The sequence below is a fragment of the Antechinus flavipes genome, chromosome X (assembly GCF_016432865.1).
Source record: "Antechinus flavipes isolate AdamAnt ecotype Samford, QLD, Australia chromosome X, AdamAnt_v2, whole genome shotgun sequence".
Lineage (NCBI taxonomy): Eukaryota > Metazoa > Chordata > Mammalia > Dasyuromorphia > Dasyuridae > Antechinus > Antechinus flavipes.
Genome location: NC_067404.1, coordinates 9,563,232 through 9,583,494, shown reverse-complemented (window position 1 = coordinate 9,583,494; position 20,263 = coordinate 9,563,232).

Below are 20,263 nucleotides of genomic sequence, written 5' to 3'. Positions count from 1 at the left end.
CTTTCAGAAATAGATAGGAGATATCCAAAGGATGCATCCAGTGTTAGGCTTGACTACCTATCAATTACAATTATTATATGAAATTTTAAAGGGAGACAGTGCTTTAAACTCACCACACCAGCTTACAAAAGAAGCCCAAGAGGCTTTGAGAGAAGTTGAACTGGCTTTATCCAATGTGGTTGAAAAAGTCACTCACAAACCCTTGGAAATATTGGTTTTTCAAAAAGGGAGAACTTTCCACCAATGAAGAGGAAATTAAAGAAATAATAAGGGGTTACTTTGCCCAACTTTATGCCAATAAATTTGATAACCTAAGCGAAATGGATGACTACCTCCAAAAATATAGGCTTCCCAGATTATCAGAGGAGGAAGTAAATTGCTTAAATAGTCCCATTTCAGAAAAAGAAATAGAACAAGCTATTGATCAACTCCCTAAAAAAAAAAAAATCCCCAGGACCAGATGGATTTACATGTGAATTCTACCAAATATTCAAAGAACAATTTGCCCCAATGCTTTATAAACTATTTGAAAAAACAAGGAATGAAGGAGTCTTACCAAATTCTTTTTATGGCACAGACATGGTACTGATACCTAAACCAGGTAGGTTGAAAATAGAGAAAGAAAATTATAGACCAGTCTCTCTGATGAATATTGATGCTAACATCTTAAATAAAATATTAGCAAAAAGACTACAGAAAATCATCCCCAGTATAATACACCACAATCAAGTAGGATTTATACCAGGAATGCAGGGCTGGTTCAGTATTAGGAAAACTATCAGTATAATTGGCCATATTAATAACCAAATTAACAAAAACCATATGATCATCTCAATAGATGCAGAAAAAGCATTTGATAAAATCCAATATCCATTCCTATTAAAAACACTTGAGAATATAGGAATAAATTGACTTTTCCTTAAAATAATCAGTAGCATCTATTTAAAACTAGCAGTAAGCATCATATGTAACGGGGACAAACTACAACCATTCCCAATAAGATCAGGAGTGAAGCAAGGTTGCCCACTATCACCGTTACTATTTAATATTGTATTAGAAATGCTAGCTTTGGCAATAAGAGTTGAGAAAGAGATTAAAGGAATAAGAATAGGCAATGAGGAAACCAAATTATCACTCTCTTTTTTAAAATTTTTATTTAATAATTACTTTATATTGACAGAATCCATGCCAGGGTAATTTATTTACAACATTATCCCTTGCACTTGTTTCTGTTCCGATTTTTCCCCTGCCTCCCTCCACCCCCTCCCCTAGATGGCAAGCAGTCCTATATATGTTGGATATGTTGCAGTATATCCTAGATACAATATATGTTTGCAGAACCGAACAGTTCTCTTGTTGCACAGGGAGAATAGGATTCAGAAGGTATAAATAACCCGGGAAGAAAAACAAAAATGCAGATAGTTCACATTCGTTTCCCAGTGTTCTTTCTTTGGGTGTAGCTGCTTCTGTCCGTCCAAATTATCGCTCTTTGCTGATGATATGATGGTATACTTAGAGAACCTCAGAGACTCTACTAAAAAGTTATTAGAAACAATCCACACCTTCAGCAAAGTTGCAGGATGTAAAATAAACCCACATAAGTCATCAGCATTCTTATATATCACTAACAAAACCCAACAGTTAGAGTTACAAAGAGAAATTCCATTTAAAGTAACTACTGATTGGATAAAATATTTAGGAATCTATCTGCCAAGGGAAAATAAAAAACTTTATGAGCAAAACTACAAAACACTTTCCACACAAATTAAGTCTGATCTAACCAACTGGAAAAATATTAAATGCTCTTGGATTGGGCGACCAAATATAATAAAGATGACAATACTACCTAAATTAATCTATTTATTTAGCGCTATACCAATCAGACTCCCCAAAAACTACTTTGATGAATTAGAAAAAATAACAACAAAGTTCATATGGAAAAACAAAAGGTCAAGAATGTCAAGGGAATTAATGAAAAAAAAAATCAAATGAAGGTGGCCTAGCTGTACCAGATCTAAAATTATATTATAAAGCAGCAGTTACTAAAACCATCTGGTATTGGCTAAGAAATAGACTAGTTGATCAATGGAATAGGTTAGGTTCAAAGGACAAAACAGTCAATAACTTTAATAACCTAGTGTTTGACAAACCCAAAGACCCCAGTTTTTGGGATAAGAACGCATTATTTGACAAAAATTGCTGGGAAAATTGGAAATTAGTTATGCAGAAACTAGCTACTGACCCACACTTAACACTGTACGCCAAGATAAGGTCAAAATGGGTTCAGGACCTAGGCATAAAGCATGAGATTATAAATAAATTGGAAGAGCATAGGATAGTTTACCTCTCAGACCTGTGGAAAAGGAAAAAATTTATGACCAAAGAAGAACTAGAGATCACTTTTGACTACAAAATAGAAAATTTTGATTAGATCAAATTGAAAAGTTTTTGTACAAACAAAATTAATGCAGACAAGATCAGAAGGGAAACAATAAACTGGAAAAACATTTTTATAATCAAAGGTTCTGATAAAGGCCTCATTTCCAAAATATATAGAGAATTGACTCTAATTTATAAGAAATCAAGCCATTCTCCAATTGATAAATGGTCAAAGGATATGAACAGACAATTCTCAGACAAAGAATTAAAACTATTTATAGACATATGAAAATATGCTTCAAATCATTATTAATCAGAGAAATGCAAATTAAGACAACTCTGAGATATCACTACACATCTGTCAGATTGGCTAGAATGACAGGGAAAGATAATGCGGAATGTTGGAGAGGATATGGGAAAACAGGGAAACTGATACGTTGTTGGTGGAATTGTGAACACATCCAGCCATTCTGGAGAGCAATTTGGAACTATGCTCAAAAAGTTATCAAATGTTGCACGCCCTTTGATCCAGTGGTGTTTCTACTGAAATTTTATCCCAAAGAGATCTTAAAGGAGGGAAAGGGACTCACATGTGCAAAAAAAAATGTTTGTAGAAGCCCTTTTTGTAGTGGCAAGAAACTGGAAACTGAATGGATGCCCATCAATTGGAGAACATCTTAATAAATTATGGTATATGGATCCTATGAAATATCATTTTTTTTAAAGAAACGACCAGCAGAATGATTTCAGAGAGGCCTGGAGAGACTTATATGAACTGATACTGAGTGATACAATACAATGACTGTTAAGCCCCTATGGACTACTCTAACCTGGTAGCTCCCCTTTAAGCTATTCTTAATGCCCATTTGTCAACGGCACAGCTAGGCCACACGTATCCGTCTTCAGCCACCAACTTAGATCCCATAGAGACAGATCACCAGGAGGTAGGGGTGGAACAAAAGACAACTTTATTCTTAGATAGCACATATTTATACCCCCTGAGGTTCTGGGGTAAGGGGAGGTCCTCTAGGAACTTGGCATAATGGGATTGGCTCAAGAAGAGGGAGGGAGCCGTGCTAGGCTTTGAGAGCACTAAAGAAGGAGACATGGTACCTGGGGTCAGACACTGCCTCCAGAGGCTATGCTCCACCTCCACGTAGGACTTGCCTGAGCACGGTACCTCTCATCCTTCAGATCCTCCCACATGCCTTGAACTGCATTCCTTGCTTCTAGAGGCTTTTTAACCCTTACAAATGACAAGACTATATGATGATCAATTCTGATGGGCGTGGCTCTCTTCAACGAGATGACTCAAACCAGTTTCAATTGTTCAGTGATGAGAGTCATCTATACTCAGAGACAGGACTGTGTAAACCTCAGTCAGGTGTTTACAACAAAGCCTTTTCATTCTTTTTGCTGTTGATTCCTTGCATTTTATTTTGCTTCTCTTTTTTTTTTACTGGTTTGATGTGATTTTTAAAAATTTTTCTTGTGCAGCATGATAATTGTCTAAATATGTATGCGTATATTGAATTTAACATATATTTCTACCATATAACTCCTTACAAAATAGGTATGAAAAAGAAACCAATTCATTAGAAAGAAAATCTGTGAAATGGTTAAAAAAAAAAAAGGCCAAATGCAAAAGGAGATAAAAATGCTAATTGAACAAAATAATTCACTAAAAATTAGAATTGAACAAATGGAAGACAATGAATGGAAGTAAATGAATTAATGAGATTTCAAAAAACAGTCTAACAAAACCAAAAACCTGAAAATAATATAGGAAAATGTAAAATATCTCTTTGGAAAAACAACTGACATGGAAAATAGATCTAGAAGAGATAATCTAAGAAATATTGAATTTGGACAGCGGAGAGGACACACTTTTCTCTCTGATCTCGTCTTACTTCCCTCAAACTAATTAGCAAATCCAGACTCTGGATTGTCAGAACCCACAGATATTGGGAGTGTAATAAATTACCAGCAGAAGATAATTTCGAAGCTCTTTAGAAAAGGTCTTTTTCAATCATATATTGAGGGAGATGGGTCAAGTGCAAGCAGACTGAGCACAGATGCCAAGTGCAGGCAGCACATACCCAGGGCAGTGTGTGTTCTATGTGTTGGCTACTATGCCCTAGTTGCAAGCCTACTGGCTTGCATTTAGCATTTGAATTTTTAAATGAGTTGTTTTGTTCTATGGATTTTTTTTTTATTTTTTTTATTTTTTTTTAAAAATTTTTTATTTAATAATTACATTATATTGACACTCGTTTCTGTTCCGATTTTTTTCCCCCTCCCTCCCTCCACCCCCTCCCCTAGATGGCAAGCAGTCCTTTATATGTTGGATATGTTGCAGTATATTCTAGATACAATATATGTTTGCAGAACCGATTCTATGGATTTTTTATTCCATTTCACCCTTTCTGTTTAACAGGGAGTATTTTTCTTTTTCCATTTTGTCTAGTCTATCTTTAATGAGTTATATGCTTTTTCCATTTCACTAAGTCTATTATGTAGTCAATTTTCTTCAGATAATTTCTGTGTTGCCTTTCCCAAACCTTTTGCAAAGTTTTCATTTAGTTTCCTCATTTTTCTTCTAGCTCTCTTTTAAGATTCTTTTCAATTTCTTCTAAGAGAGCCTTGTATGATGGGACCTATTTATATCACCCTTTGGGGTTTCATCTGGTGATCTGCTTTTAGCCTCCTCAAGGTTTGAAATCTGTTCTTCTCTTTCACCATAAAAACAAAGTCAGGGTTCATTTTGCTTTTTTACTTATTTTTTAAAAAGTTAAGATATGCTTTTAGGGCAAGGGATATAGTCCAAAATTCCTCTACAAGTGGCAGTGGCTGGGTGGGTGTGGCCAGGTCCCATAAAATTCTGTCATTTTGGTGTTTACTATTTACCTTTTGTGTTTGTGTTGGATGTTTTAAAACTTCTCTGCTGATCTACTGGCTTGCAACCAGAGCAGAGTAGCAACACTATGATAGAGTCCTACCTGTAGATTCTCTACCCCCCAGAGACTGCACCCTACCCTGGGTCTTCTCAGTGTGCACTGGCCTCTGTGCTCTGTTGCCTTGCCTGCGTCTCGCTATCTTCTCCCCCACCCCACCAAAACAGATCTTTTCTGACAATCTTCAAAATTATCTTCTGTTGGTAATTTGCTGCATTCCCAATATTCGTGGATTCTGCCAGTCCAGCATTATTTCAGAGGCTGAATTTAGTAATTAGTGTGAGGATAGTAGAAGAATTCAGAAAGAAGCATGTGTTCTCTCTGCCACCTTGGCTCTGCCTCTCTCTCTATTTTAGAAATGAGACATTTATCAGAACCCTTGAATGTAAAAATGTTTTTAATGTTTCCCAGTTTATTGCTTCCTTTTAAATTTGGTCTGCATTAGTTTTGTTTGTACAAACCCTTTTAAATTTAATATAATCAGAATAATCAATTTTGTGATCAATAATGGTATCCAGTTCATCTTTGGTCACAAATTCCTTCCTCCTTCACAGATCTGGGAGGCAAACTATCCTATGTTCTTCTAATTTATTTATAATATCATTCTTTATGTTTAGATCATGAACCCATTTCGATTTTATCTTGGTGTGGATTAATGCCTAGTTTCTGCCATACTCATTTCCAAGTAGAACTAGCTGCTGCTTCTATGATTGACACTATATTTTGCCTCCAGGAAATAAATTGAAATAATTAGAATCTTTTGTGTAACTAAAAAGCAGATGTATGAGTATTAAGAAGGGAAACTGAGGAAGAAGTTCTCCACCAGTTTGGGCTGTATGCCGGTTCTCCATTTCCACTGAAAATGGTGTGAGACTCCCATTCCACTCCCTACTCTTTGAACAAGCATCCTGGGGCCCAGTGATTGAAATATTTGAAGCATAGGGGCTTCAATCCTTTTTCATCCTTTCTCATGTATACTGATCAAATAATAATCCTTAACAATAATTTTCAGTGACTGAACCAAACCACCTAGCAGCTGTCACTTATACAATGACAGGGGCTAAGTTCTGCTGGTGTTACATAAGCTCATTTGTACCATGTGGGAAGGGAAAAATTCATTTCAATTTTTTATTCATTTATTACTAAAGATCCTCCAGGATTAGGAAGACTGCATTTGCCCCCTTCACATTTTAGGTTTTGTCCGATGTCAGATGGTGGCAGGAAGAGTCTAGTCCTAATTAGCTTTGATTGATTAAACATATTTGCAACTATAACAATAAAAAGATCTTGGAAGTGAATGCAACTCCTCAGTTGCTAACATCTCTTGTACAAACTATAACCTTAGGCATATATCCTTACAGCAATGATATTTAGTGATGGAGTCCCCTCCCAGCTCTGTCTGTCTCTACTCTGAAGACCCTTCCAGTGTGGCCAGTTTATATGTAGTACAAGGTCCTACAGGAATAGTTTTGTTCTGGGTTCAAAGGTCCCTTTCAGCTCTGGCATTCTGTGATGGTGACATGAGTCTCTCAACCTGTGATGTTTTGTATATCAAGGTCCTTTCTAGCTGTGACATTCCATGCTCTCTTATTCCTGGGAGCTCTCAGATCTCACATTTTGTGATCTAAGGATGTTCCCAGCCTTGACATTCTTTGATCTGTTAAGTTAGTACAATGCTACCTTACAACCATGAGCTCATTTGGAAAGTCAGTCTACAGGTAATTTTATTGGGCTTGCTTAGCCTCATGCATATGAGCCGACACACCCAGCACAGAAGTACAACTTCACTAAAGAAACATGGCATGTATGAAGAGGGAAGGATAACATGTTTAGGAGTAGAATGTGAAAAATGATGTCACTCTAGGGGGGAACTGACCCATGCATTCTCTGGAGGGAGCGAACTGTGAAAAATTAACAGCATAAAGCATGCCTGCTTCTGTAACTAGTGCTCTCTCAATTACAATTCTGACCAGGAATTACCAATTCCTTTGGACTTTCTCAGTAAAAGTTCTTTGTTACCTGATTTTCAGAGTCAGCTTGTTTCTAACAATGATTGTGAGGTGTTTTAGGATATGGCTCCCACTTCAATTGCATCTGTGTGATCATTAAACCCACTGGAGCTATTGAGGCCACCAGGAGAGAATGGGTAAAGCTGAGTGTCCAGGAGGGGGTGTGTGGGTAAAGAGCCTGATAAGCCAACAAAAGAGATTGGGAAGGAGAGGCAGGAAGATGGTGGAGAGTGTTGGGGAACAGTGTGCTCTGGTCAGCAGATGCCTGTGCCAGGCATAGTTCCATAAGCATGAAGCTGGAGACAAGGTTAGTGGCTGCTGTCAACTGAAAGGTCACAGGAAATTTGGAAGGGTGCACTTTGTGTTGAGAAGTGAGGTCAGAAGTCAGGGTGCAGCGGGGCTGAGAAGGGAGGGACAGCAGAGGAAGTGGAGACAATGACTCCAGACAGGAGTCAGCAATGAGTGAGATTCCTCTTAGAGTTTATCTCAGTCCTCACACAATTGTCTGGATAAGAAGATGGCAGCTAAAGAGGAAACCCTTGAAAGAGACCCTTTTGGAGGCTCCTAGAGAGCCTTGCCTGTTGGGAGCTTCACTTGTCTACTCTTAATTCAGAGTCAGTGTTGGGATGGAATAAGCTACTGGATGATCATTGGACAGTTAATAACAACAGGTTTATTTTGAGCTACCACAACATAAAAATGCAACAATGATATAGTGACACAGCTTCTCTGGATACAACCTTCTTCATGTAAACACTTCTGATTAGCTAGATGGAGGCAGTAAGTAGAGAATATACATAAGAGACTTGAAGGAGAGACTTTGCTCAGGATGAAGGGCATGGTTCAATTGCAAGAATACTAGGATATGGAGTTCCAGGAGCCACATTGGAGTCCCAACTCTTCTGCTGCTAGAAAGATACATCTAGAGTCTCCCTCAGACACTTTTCAGTCTTATAATGAATTATGCCAATTTATTTGAACTGTTTAATAAAAACGATTCGTCATATCACATGGTTGTCTGGGAAGGAGAAGGGTTGGGATAGGTAGGATAAGTACAGTGACAGATGTTACACCAAAAAAAAAAAAAAAAGAAAATGTATTGTCTTAAAAAGAAAGAAATTATAATATATAGATAGATAGATAAGAAGTAAAAATTTGAGAATTACCGGACAGCCTAAAAAAATGACATAAAAGTTATGTCATGCCAAAAAGTCTAGATATAATATATCAAGACACCCAACAACAAAGCAATCTAGACTTCTCAGAACCAGAAAGCAAAGAAGAAAGGGAAAAAGTCGATAGCCAGAAAGGATCCCCAAATATGAAATCTCCCAGCATCATTACATCCAAAATCCCAAGTTAATAGAGCTTCAAAATATTGCCAAGAAAGAAAGCATTCAAATATCATATTTAGGAGCCACAGTTAGGAATACAGAGAATTTTCACCCTTTTCCCTAAATAAGTCTAAATTTTGAAATACAGTATTATAAAATGCAAAGAATGTTACAAATTATGATGAAAATAATTTAGCCAATCAACTATCATAATCTTACAGGGGAAATTGTGGTTTTATATTGAAATAATGGACTTCCAAAATATTCCTGATAAAAAGCCTAGAGGTACACAGAAACCTTGAGATGTAAACAAAGCATTCAATAGAAAACAGGCATTATGTAGGGGGGAAAACTTGTCTATAATGACTTCTAGGGCTAGAAACTTAGCAATAAGCAACTCCCAAGTGTGGTGTTTTTCTTCTTTAAAATATTAGTAATGGTTCTCTCTGGGAGAAAGCAGGTTTCTCAGGGAGGTTTTCTGGAGGCAGCCTTAGTATCAGTTCAGATCAATAATTACCCCAAATGCAGCCAGGCGATAAAAGTCCAGATCTTTTATTGTATCCAATATTGCCCAGTTAGCTTAGAGGCCTATCTCTCTGCTTGGTTCTAAGAGCTCTTGCAGCTTTGTCCTTTGCTTCTGCCTCTGCTTCCTTCAGGCTCCAGAGCCAGCGCCAAGTTGAATCTGTCTTGCCTCCAAGAGAGGGTTTCTGGCTCTCAATCTCCCAGAGGGCTCTGTGTCTGTCCCAGTGTGCTCCTCTCCAATCTAATTCAGCTGAACTCTCTTCACTGGGCCTCTGCTTTCTTCTTATATATCAGAGAGTGGGATTATGGGTTTTCTCCCATAGTGCTCTCTGGCCCTAAGAGCATCAAGGGAGGTGTGAATTTGGATATCTCATACTAAACCCTGAAATCTCCCAAATGTGTGAACTCCAATGAGTAAAGGTGTGAACACAAGCATTGTATCAATTAGTTCTACTTAGTACCTCTCTCAGGTTCTGGCCCAAAACATCTCCTTGTAAGATCAGATCAATGATACTGAACTATGCTAGATTAGAGAATTACTGTCTCTATCAACTCTAATGACTTAACAGTTTGTAAAGATTCCAACACCCAAGCATCATCATGCTAATGTAGAGATCTCAGGAGAGTAATACAGTAGAAGAAGGTGGACTCCAACAGAGGGAGAGACCTGGAATATTTTTATCTAAAGGGAATTGATGGATTGGCGGCGGAGGGAAGAGAAGATCACTGGAGAAGCAAGAAGAGATGGCTTAACTTTTATGGACCCAGCCAATTCAACAAGCACTTATTAAGTGCCTGTTGTGTATATACCAGTCACTGTGATCAAGTAGAAATCCTTTATACTTTGAATTTTTCAAACAATACAAATAAAGTTTGTCCTATATTTTCATATTATTATCATGATTGGTCAAAGCTTAAAGTCCTTTACCCTTACTTTGTGGACAATTAAAACCCAAATTTGGACTTCCCCTGGGGAAAACATGGTTTCTTGGTAAATGCTATTCTGGGAAACCAAGTTGTATTCTGGAAAGAACTTCAGCTGCCATGAAGTCAGACCTGAGACTTATAAGCTTTAGTACTTGTGTGATTCTGGCAACAACTTGTTGAGACTCAGTTCCTTTCCTCCTGGATATAGGGAGATCATTGAATTATGATGTTTGTTCCCTTTGCTGAATTATGTCTTATAGCAACAGCTGCTTGATTTCTGGTACTTCTTATGCATACTGCTCTGCTGTCAACATCTATATTTCTCATATTCTCACTCCAGCTGTATCTTTCTCTTATCTCTGCATCCCTAGATGTATTTTTGTATTCTGTCAATATATACAATACACAAAGTGCCTGTATATACACATGTTAGTAGGTTCTGATACTTTATAGATCCTGGTGACTTAGAGCTGCTTCCCCCTGCCAGTCCAGGACAAAGCCCTGAAAAAGGTTCCCCCATTTCTCCCACCGAGGGATCATACTGGATGGCTGATAAAGAGGTAGCCTGAAGTGCCCTCAACTAAGGATTCTAGGTATCCATGACAACAACCACATAATATGGAAGCATTGATTGGCACCAGCTGTTGCTTCTGTGCTGGACACTAAAATTTGCCTTTACAGAGGTTATATTTAACCAATGGTGGGCTGGCTGACTTAATCTTGATTTCCATTGGAAAAGACATAACACTCTCATTATACTCAGCCCCTTTCAAAAAGCCAGGGAAAGCATCCTGGTGTCAATTGATTGGACTTTTTGATATAAGGGGCTTCAAATGCTGTCTATGATTTCACATTTGCATTTATTAAATGTCTCAACTCCACAATAATTTGCAGGGATTGAGCCAAACCAGCTAGGAGCAGTCACTTATACAATGACAGGGGGTAAGCTCTATTGGAGTTATATAAGCTCACATATCACACCTGGAAAGGGAAGAATTCCTTTTTGCTTTTTTAATTCATGTTTTATTGAAAATCTATTTCCCCTCTACAAACATAAAGTTCTGACAGAGGTCACATAGTGGTCAGAAGAGTTTGGCCTTAGTTTTGAAAGATTAAATTTGTCTGGCAAATATGAAAAGATGCTCCAAGTCATTATTAATCAGAGAAATGCAAATTAAGGCAACTCTGAGATACCACTACACACCTCTCAGATTGGCTAGGATGACAGGAAAAGATAATGCTTAATGTTAGAGGGGATGTGGGAAAACTGGGACACTGATATATTGTTGGTGGAATTGTGAATACATCCAGCCATTCTGGAGAGCAATTTGGAACTATGCTCAAAAAGTTATCAAAAAGTTATGCATTCCCTTTGATCCAGCATTGTTACTACTGGGCTTATATCCCAAAGAGATCTTAAAGAAGGGAAAGAGACCTGTATGTACAAAAATGTTTGTGGCAGCCCTTTTTGTAGTGGCTAGAAAATGGAAATTTAGTGGATACCCATCATTTGGAGAATGGCTGAATAAATTGTGGTATATGAATGTATTGGGATATTATTGTTCTGTAAGAAATGACCAGCAGGATGATTTCAGAAAGGCCTGGAGAGACTTACATGAACTGATGCTGAGAGAAATGAGCAGAACCAGGAGATCATTATACACTTAAACAGCAATACTATATGATGATCAATTCTGATGGATATAGCTCTCTTCAACAATGAGATAAACCAAATCATTCCATTTGTTCAAAAATGAAGAGAACCAGCTACACCCAGCGAAAGAACTCTGGGAAATGAGCATGAACCACTACATAGCATTTCCAATCCCTCTGTTTTTGTCTGCTTGCATTTTTGATTTCCTTCTCAGGTTAATTTTAATTATTTCAAATCCAATTCTTCTTGTGCAGCAAAATAACTATGGATATGTATACATATATTGTATTTAACATATACTTTAACATATTTAACATATACTGGTCTACCTACCCATTTAGGGGGTGGGGGGAAGGAAAGGAAAAGTTGGAACAGAAGGTTTTGCCAGGGTCAATGCTGAAAAATTACCCATGCATATATCTTGTAAATAAAAAGCTATCATAAGAACAAAAAATTGTCTGGCAACTATAAAAATAGAAGGTTTCAGTCCCAGTTCCTTACTCAGAAGATTTTTAGCATAAAAAAGTGAATTTAATCAAATACCCTTCCAGCAGTGATAGTCATTGTTCTGAAGATCCTCCCAGCTCTGTCTGTCTGTATTTTGAGAAAAATGATATACTTTAGTGTTCACTCTAGGGAACAGCATTTTTCTATCACGAATTCTTTGGAACTGTCTTAGATTATTTTATTGATCTAGGTAGCCATGTCTATCACAATTGGTTCTCCTTACAATATTGCTGTTTCTATTTACAATGATCTCTTGTTTCTAGTCACCTCACTTTGCCTGACTTCATATGTCTGTCTTCTCAGGTGTTTCTGAAACCATGCCCTAGCAATTTCCCATAGCACAATAGTTCTCTATCAGAATCATATGTTACAACTTGTTCAGCTATTGCACACTTGAGAAGCATCTTTTCAATTCATTATTCCTCACCACAAGAAGAGCTGATATAAATACATGACATAAATATATAAATATATGACTCCTTTTCATTTTCTGTTGATCTCTTTAGATATAGACCTGTTAGTGATATTGCTGGGTCAAAGAGTTTATACAGTTTTATAGCCTTCTGATCATAGTTCCACACTCTTTACCAAAATGGCAGGACCAGCAGAGAACTCCAACAATTCATTAGTATGCTTATTTTCTTTCATCCACTATACCACTTGTTATTTCTGAAAGATGTGAGTATTTCTTTAAAAATTAATGTTTTAGGGGTAACTAGGTAGTGCAATGGACAGAGCACCAGCCCTGAATTCAGGAGGACCTGAGTTCAAATCTGGTCTCAGACATTTAATACTTCCTAGCTATGTGACCTTGGGCAAGTCACTTAACCCCAATTGCCTCAGCAAAATAAATAAATAAATAAAGCTTTAGAACATTCTTTTATATAGCTGTAGATATTTTTTCATTGTTTTTATTTTAAGGAATTGCAGAAGGGAAGCCCCACTTCACTGACAGAGCCAGCAGATGGAAGGTCCAGAGTTGGGAAGCAACACATAGCCCTCACCTTCCAGACCTTACCAACACCATTAGGGTAAGTCACAAACAGTATCCAGGATAAAAGCAGTGAATGTGAGAGTAGCAAATGGGGAGGAAGAAGGGATATTGCTCACTGATAGTAATTGTGCATTTATATAAACTGTATGTGAATTTATACCCAGCAGAGTGCCATCCCTCAATTTTTCTGCCTGTGCTCCCATGCCCCAGCTCTGGTGCAGGAAGCTATGAATTCCTGTTCCATTATGACCTTTATGCCTATTTGAAAGGAAAGGTCCTTCTCTATAATGGTGATAGGGGAATTTCCCTTCAGACTCCCAAATCTGCAAGCCAGGCTCCCTGATGTGCTCTAGGGAGTCTTACTGTGTTTCCCCAATAATAAGACACTGTCTTATTTTTTTTTTTGGACAGAAAAACCACCAGAGAGCTTATTTTCAGGGGAGGGCTTATTTTAATGAACATTGACAGCAATGTTCCCTGAATGATCCTTCTGTCCTCCATCATGCCCCTTCACTCCTGCTTACATACTGGGTTTTTATGTTGTCCTGCCTCAGCTCTCCTCCCCGGCACTGCTCTCAATGGCGCCAGCAAGCAAATCACTGGGGAAGAACAGGATGACGCTCTCACTGCTGCAGCTCTGATTGGATGCAGCTCAGAGCGCCGCATGCATTTCATCGGGGGGGGGGGGTGGGGAGAGGGGGTGGTGAGGGGAATGGTGCATACAGAGGGTACCGTAATATAGCGTGTAGTGCAGGGGATCACCTTCACTACAGTAGCAATCTCGATAGGGCTTATTTTCGGGGGGGGGCCACTTATTTTAGAGGAATCTTATACAGTAAGGGGAGGGCTTATTTTCGGGATAGATCTTATTATCAGGGAAACATGGTAGGCTTGTCATTTCTCTTATCATAGGCAACCATAGTGGCTCTGGTCTTTCCAACCACTCTGAAAGTGGCCCTTCCAATGGAAATTTTCCTCCACAATTAGGGGAGGAGCTCCTTGAGAACAGACTCACTCTATCTACATTTAAGCCCCTCATAATCATGGTCCTTGGCACATAATAAGCACTTAATCAATTCTTTTCATTCATTCTTTCTTTCATTTTTTAATTAAATTACTAATGTTCTGAACCTTGTGAGCCTGCATGCTTGTCAGGAAATTAGTAGTACTGGTGGGAGTGGATTGTCAAAAGCTGAAGTTGCCATACTACCCAGAGGTGTAGGAGAATAGATCACAGACATGAAAGGCCTTTAAAGGTATCTGTATCCTTCATTGTAAGAGGGAGCTGCTGACCAAGTGGTGTTTTTCTATGGCCTTTTTTGTGACAGAGAAAACACATCTGCTAAAAATAGTCTTTTATCTGCTTTAATTTCATGGGAAAGTTCATCCTATTCACATTCACAGATTAAAATTATTAACTGCATTTCCCACCATCTTATTTTTTTCCAAGTTTCTCACCTTTCTCACCTCAACAATGTTTGTCTTCTGACTACTGTCTCCCTCAATCTGCCATCACCTTTTACTCTCTTTCTCTTTCTTATCCCTTTCCCATTCTACTTCTATTTTTCCTTCTATTACCGGCTCCTTTCCTTTTCCCTTTCTCCTACTTCCCTATTGGGTGAGACAAACTTTTATATTAAATTAAGTATTGCTGATATTCTCTCTTTGAGTCAAATGCGATGAGATGAAGGTTCACACAATGCTTATCCCCCTCCCTTCTTTCCATCAACTATAGTAGATCTTTTTTGCCTCTGTCATGTGATGTAATTTAGCCCATTTTAGCTCCCCTTTCCTCTTATTCCAGTATAATCCCTTTTATACCTGTAGCTTCTTTTTTATATTATCACAGTAAAATCAAACTACACTTGTAGACTGTACCACTAATGAAGATACAATCTCAAGAGTTAAATGTCATCTTCCTATATAAGGATGGAAACATCTAAATTTTTAAAAGGAGGTTTTTTTTTTCCTTCTCTTTTTACCTTTTTATGCTTCTCTGGAGTTCTGTATTTGAAGGTCAAATTTTCTGTTTAGGTCTGATCTTTCCATTAATAATAAATGAAAATCCCCTATTTCATTGTATGTTTATGTTTTCCCCTGGAAAAAAAATGATTAATTTTCTGGACAGTTGATTTTTGGCTGAAGTCCAACTTCCTTTACTCTCTAGAGTATTATGAGCCAGGCCCTTCAATCCTTTAATGTGGAAGCTGATGGGTCCTGGATAATCCTAACTGTCACTACTTGGTATTTGAATTGTTTCTATCTGCTTGCAGCATTTTCTCCTTGATCTTATAATTTTGGAATTTACCTACAATATTTCTTGGAATTTTCATTTTTGTGTCTCTTCAGGAGATAATTGTTGGATTCTTTCAATTTCAAATTTACCCTCTTGTTTTGGGACATCAGCGCAGTTTTCCTAAATGATTTCTTGAAAGATATTGTCTAGACTCTTTATGTAATGTGTAATGATATTCAGGGAGTTCAATATCTTAGATTGTCTCTCCTGGATCTATTTTCCAGTACTTTTTCCAATGATATATTTTACATTTTCTTAATTTTTTACCCATTTTTTTTGGTTTTATTTAACCATCTTTATGTCTTTTTATATCATTAGCTTACATTTGTTAAATTCTAATTTTAAGTAAATTGTTTTCTTCAGTTAGCTTTTTAATCTCCTTTGCAATTTGGCCAATTGAAAGTTTAAATGAGTTGTTTTGTTCATTGAATCTTTTTTCCACTTTAGAAATTCTGCTTTTTCAAGGAGTCATCTTCTTTTTCCATTTCACCAAAACTATTCTTTAAGGAATGTTTTTCTTCAGACAGAACTGTTGATATTGTTGTAATTATGACCAGCATTACCCAAAATTTTAAAATTAAGTCAAATTATTTAACATCTTCTCTTTCTGAGTAAGAAAAAGAAGTCTGAAGAAGAGATGTTGCCCTGGAAAATGCTAACTTCTACAGAAGCACTGGAAATTATGAAAAATATTTTTTTCATTTAATAATTTCTTGTCATTTCTAAACATCCTTCAAAATCTTATTTTTCTGAATTTCTAAAAATCTCAGTATACGGGATTTCTGTAACGATATTTTTATCCTTTTACTCTTTATTTCACTTTTAATCTCAATTAAAGTGGGAAGGCTGTAGTCAAGATCAGAGGGGAGAGACAACTTAGAATAGAAAAAAAAAGACAAATGTTGAATATAAAGTTTCTATGTATTCAATAAATTTTTTAATAAAAGTTTTGCCAGAGAGAGAAAAAAATTATCCCAAATGTCTTTTCTCTAAAATAGGTGGCACAAGAATTTCTAGCAGAAATTACTTAAAATTCACAATATTCACCTTATAGAACAATATCCCTTGGTTCTCTCATGACATTATCAAAATGAAGTGCTCAGAAGTAGTGTCCATCACTGGTGCACATTTTAGTACTCAAAGAATACAAAGTTCCCAATCAAATAAATACTACCTTTATCTTCATTTGAAGTACAATTTGGACTGCAAATTACAGGGAAAGGTCTATGAGTGATGGGACATAGTTTAGGATTTCAAAGGAAAAGGACACGTTGGAAATCACTTAGTCTCATGCCTTTTTTTTTTTTAAGTGATGTGAAAACTGAGGACCATAGGAGGTGAAATTACAAGACTAAGGTCATACAGATCCATAATGGGAGAGCCAGTATTTGAACAGAAGTGTTTCAATCAGTTTTAATTAGTGCCTTGGAGACAATGAGTATTCAAATGTGTTTACTTCAAGCTCAAAATAGAAAGACATAGCTCCTTTCTTCAAGGAGCTAAAAGACTGTTTACCTCTGAAGATTTTAAACAAACCCTTTAGACTCCCTATGGAAAAAAAATTGATGTTATTTAGAAGTTTTCTTTTTTATCCACATGATAAAATTTTAATCTGTCTATAACTCTTAAATTATAAAGTCTTGGTTTAGTCATTTACCAAAAAAAAAAAAATACATTTCAGCAAAATTTTTCTACACATTTCATTCAGTAAATGAGCTCTTCAATGTATTTCAATGCCATTCCTAAGAAGAGAAGACCAAGCTTAGCAAGATTTTTTTTTTTTGGCAATGATCTGCAACACAAGGTTAAAAGACAATAATTGTTTTTGTGATAAGAATGTACCACACCGGCTCTATTAATATTTTGTATCCCACTTTGAAGCTGTAATTTTTTCCTTATGCCAATTAGTAGCAGTGATAGAATTAGCATTTAAGATGGACATCAAAAACATTTCCAACTTCCTCTACTCCCAGTTAAAACTGGTTTTAGATCCTGAAGCACATTAAAATGTATCAACCAAAAGTAAATTTAAAATTTAAGCATGAGGAACAAAGACCTATAGAAAAGGGTGGCCATTTGAGATTATCAGCAGCTACATTGAAACAAGGTAGGTAGTCTTTAGTTGTAGATGCTTCTCTTATATTCACACATTTCAAATAAGGATTAGACCCCTCAAATTTAAACTTGTTTAAATAACTATAATTAATGACACTTTGGCATTCTCCCCATTGCTTCACTCTCCCTGAAAAGTTATAATATACTGTAGTATCTAGAAGGATCATAATTTTTTTGATTTTGTTAATAATCTAAGCAAATCGGGGACTTCCGGGGGCGGAGCCAAGATGGCGGAGCAGGCACACGACTCTCTAAGCTCCTCTCATTCCTCTCATAACCAACTATTTAATGCAGCCTCAAAAATAACTCTTCACTGCTTAAATTCATGAAGATTAGAAGCACTACAACTCACCAGCCGATCCGGAAGCTCACCAGGAAAGGTTTGTCCTGAGGGGCCAGGAACAGACTAGCACAGGCAGCGAGAGGCTAGCGTCCTGAGCAGACCAGGGGTGGGGGTGATCTCTGTGGCTAGAGAAGTTATAGGGACCACTCTGCTATAGGCTAACTGCTCTGCCTTGATTACAAAGCAGTAAACTGGCAGAGAAGTTAAAGCCTAAAACAGAGGGTCCTCTAAAAAACGCGAGAACCTAACGAGATCTGGCTGTAACCCCTCAAACCCGGAAGTGAACTCAGGCAGACTTTACCGCAGCCCTGCGGCCACATCCGACAGTTTGGGGCTTTTGTGGGGGCAGTTACTAATCTGCATGGCAGGGGGGCACAGCCTGGGCACCCTCTGATCGGCAGAGTGGGGGGCTCGGCCTGGGGCAATAGAACCTTCCCAGCTGACTGTGCTTCGGGGCAGACACTTCCGGTCCCTGCAAATCCATTCACTGCTCAGCTGCTAACACCCACAGCCCCAGGGCAGAATTTGGCTTGGGGCAGTGAAACTCTCACTGCTTTGCAACTAGCCCCAGGGCAGTCGTTATCTCACACAGCAGGGGTTCTTTGAAGGGCACTTTCCCAGCTCAGCCCTGCAGGCCTGAGTTACTTTCAGGTGGGGAACTCTTTCCCAGAGCACTCCAGTACCTCGCTGCTTTTTGTAGCCGGTTGGCAGGACAGCTACCCGTCCATATACCTTTTCACTGCTCTGCAGAGGAAGCTGGTAATCTCCTGGCTCTGAAGGCAGACCTTACAGGCTTTAACAAAATGAGTAAAAAAATCAAAAGAACGATTGATAGTTTCTACACAGAAAGAGAACAGCTTTTCAACCCTGAAGAGACTAATATCAGACAGTCTCCAGACGATTGTTGGTCTCCAATACAAAAGGCTCTCCTAGAAGAGATTATTAAAAACTTTAAAAGAGAGCTAGAAGAGAAATGGGGAAAGACACATAATTCATTAAAAGAAAAATTTGATAAAGTGGAAAAAGAAAACAACTTCCTGAAATGTGAATTGGAAAAGGTAAAAAAACTCCCAAGAAGTGCAGGGAAACAGAGTTTGCGAATTGGAAAAAGAAAATAAGTCACTAAAAAAAAAATTAGTGAAATGGAAAAAAATTCCATAGAGCAAAACAACTCAATTGGACATATACAAAAAGAACTAAAAGAAGCTAATATAGAAAATAACTCACTAAAAATCAGAACTGAACAAATAGAAATGACTGATTCATTGAGACATCAAGAATCAGTCAAGCAAAACCAAAAAAAAAATGAAAGATTGGGGAAAAAATGTCAAATATTTACTTGGAAAAGCAACAGACCTGGAAAATAGATCTAGGAGAGATAACCTGAAGATCATCGGACTACCAGAAAATTATGATGAAATAAAGAGCCTAGATACTATTTTACAGGAAATCATCAAAGAGAACTGCCCAGAAGTAATAGAACCGGAAGGGAAAATAGGTGTTGAAAGAATTCATCGAACACTTTCTGAAAAAGACCCTAAAATAAAGACTCCGAGGAATATTGTGGCCAAACTTCAGAATTTTCAGACTAAAGAAAAAATTTTACAAGCAGCCAGGAAAAAACAGTTCAAATATCGAGATAAGGGTCACGCAAGATCTGGCTGCCTCAACATTAAAGGATTGAAGGGCCTGGAATCCGATATTCCGAAAGGCAAAAGAACTTGGAATGCAGCCAAGAATAAACTACCCAGCTAAACTGAGTATTTTTTTCCACGGAAGAAGATGGACATTTAATGAAATAGAGGAATTCCATCTGTTTCTAAAGAAAAAACCAGACTTAAACAAAAAATTTGATCTCCAACAACAGGACTCAAGAGAAGTAGAAAAAGGTAAAAGGAACTCTTGAGAACTGTATTTCTGTTGTGAATATACATAAAAAACATATGTATAATTTGATTTTACCGATATAACATAAAAAAGGGAAGTAGAAATGGAAAGAGGATAATGTCAGAAAAAGGGAAGAGGGGAGATAAAAAGAGGGAAACTACATGTGACAGTGAGGCAAAGGAAACCTATTATATATGAGGGAACTTAGAGAGGGGGAGGAACATTGTGTGAATCCTACTCTCATCAGAGTTGGCTCAAAGAGGAATCAATTTACATTTTGTTTTACAGAGATTCTTCTCTCACTTCATTAAAAAGTGGGAGAGGAAAAGGGAGAAGGAAAAA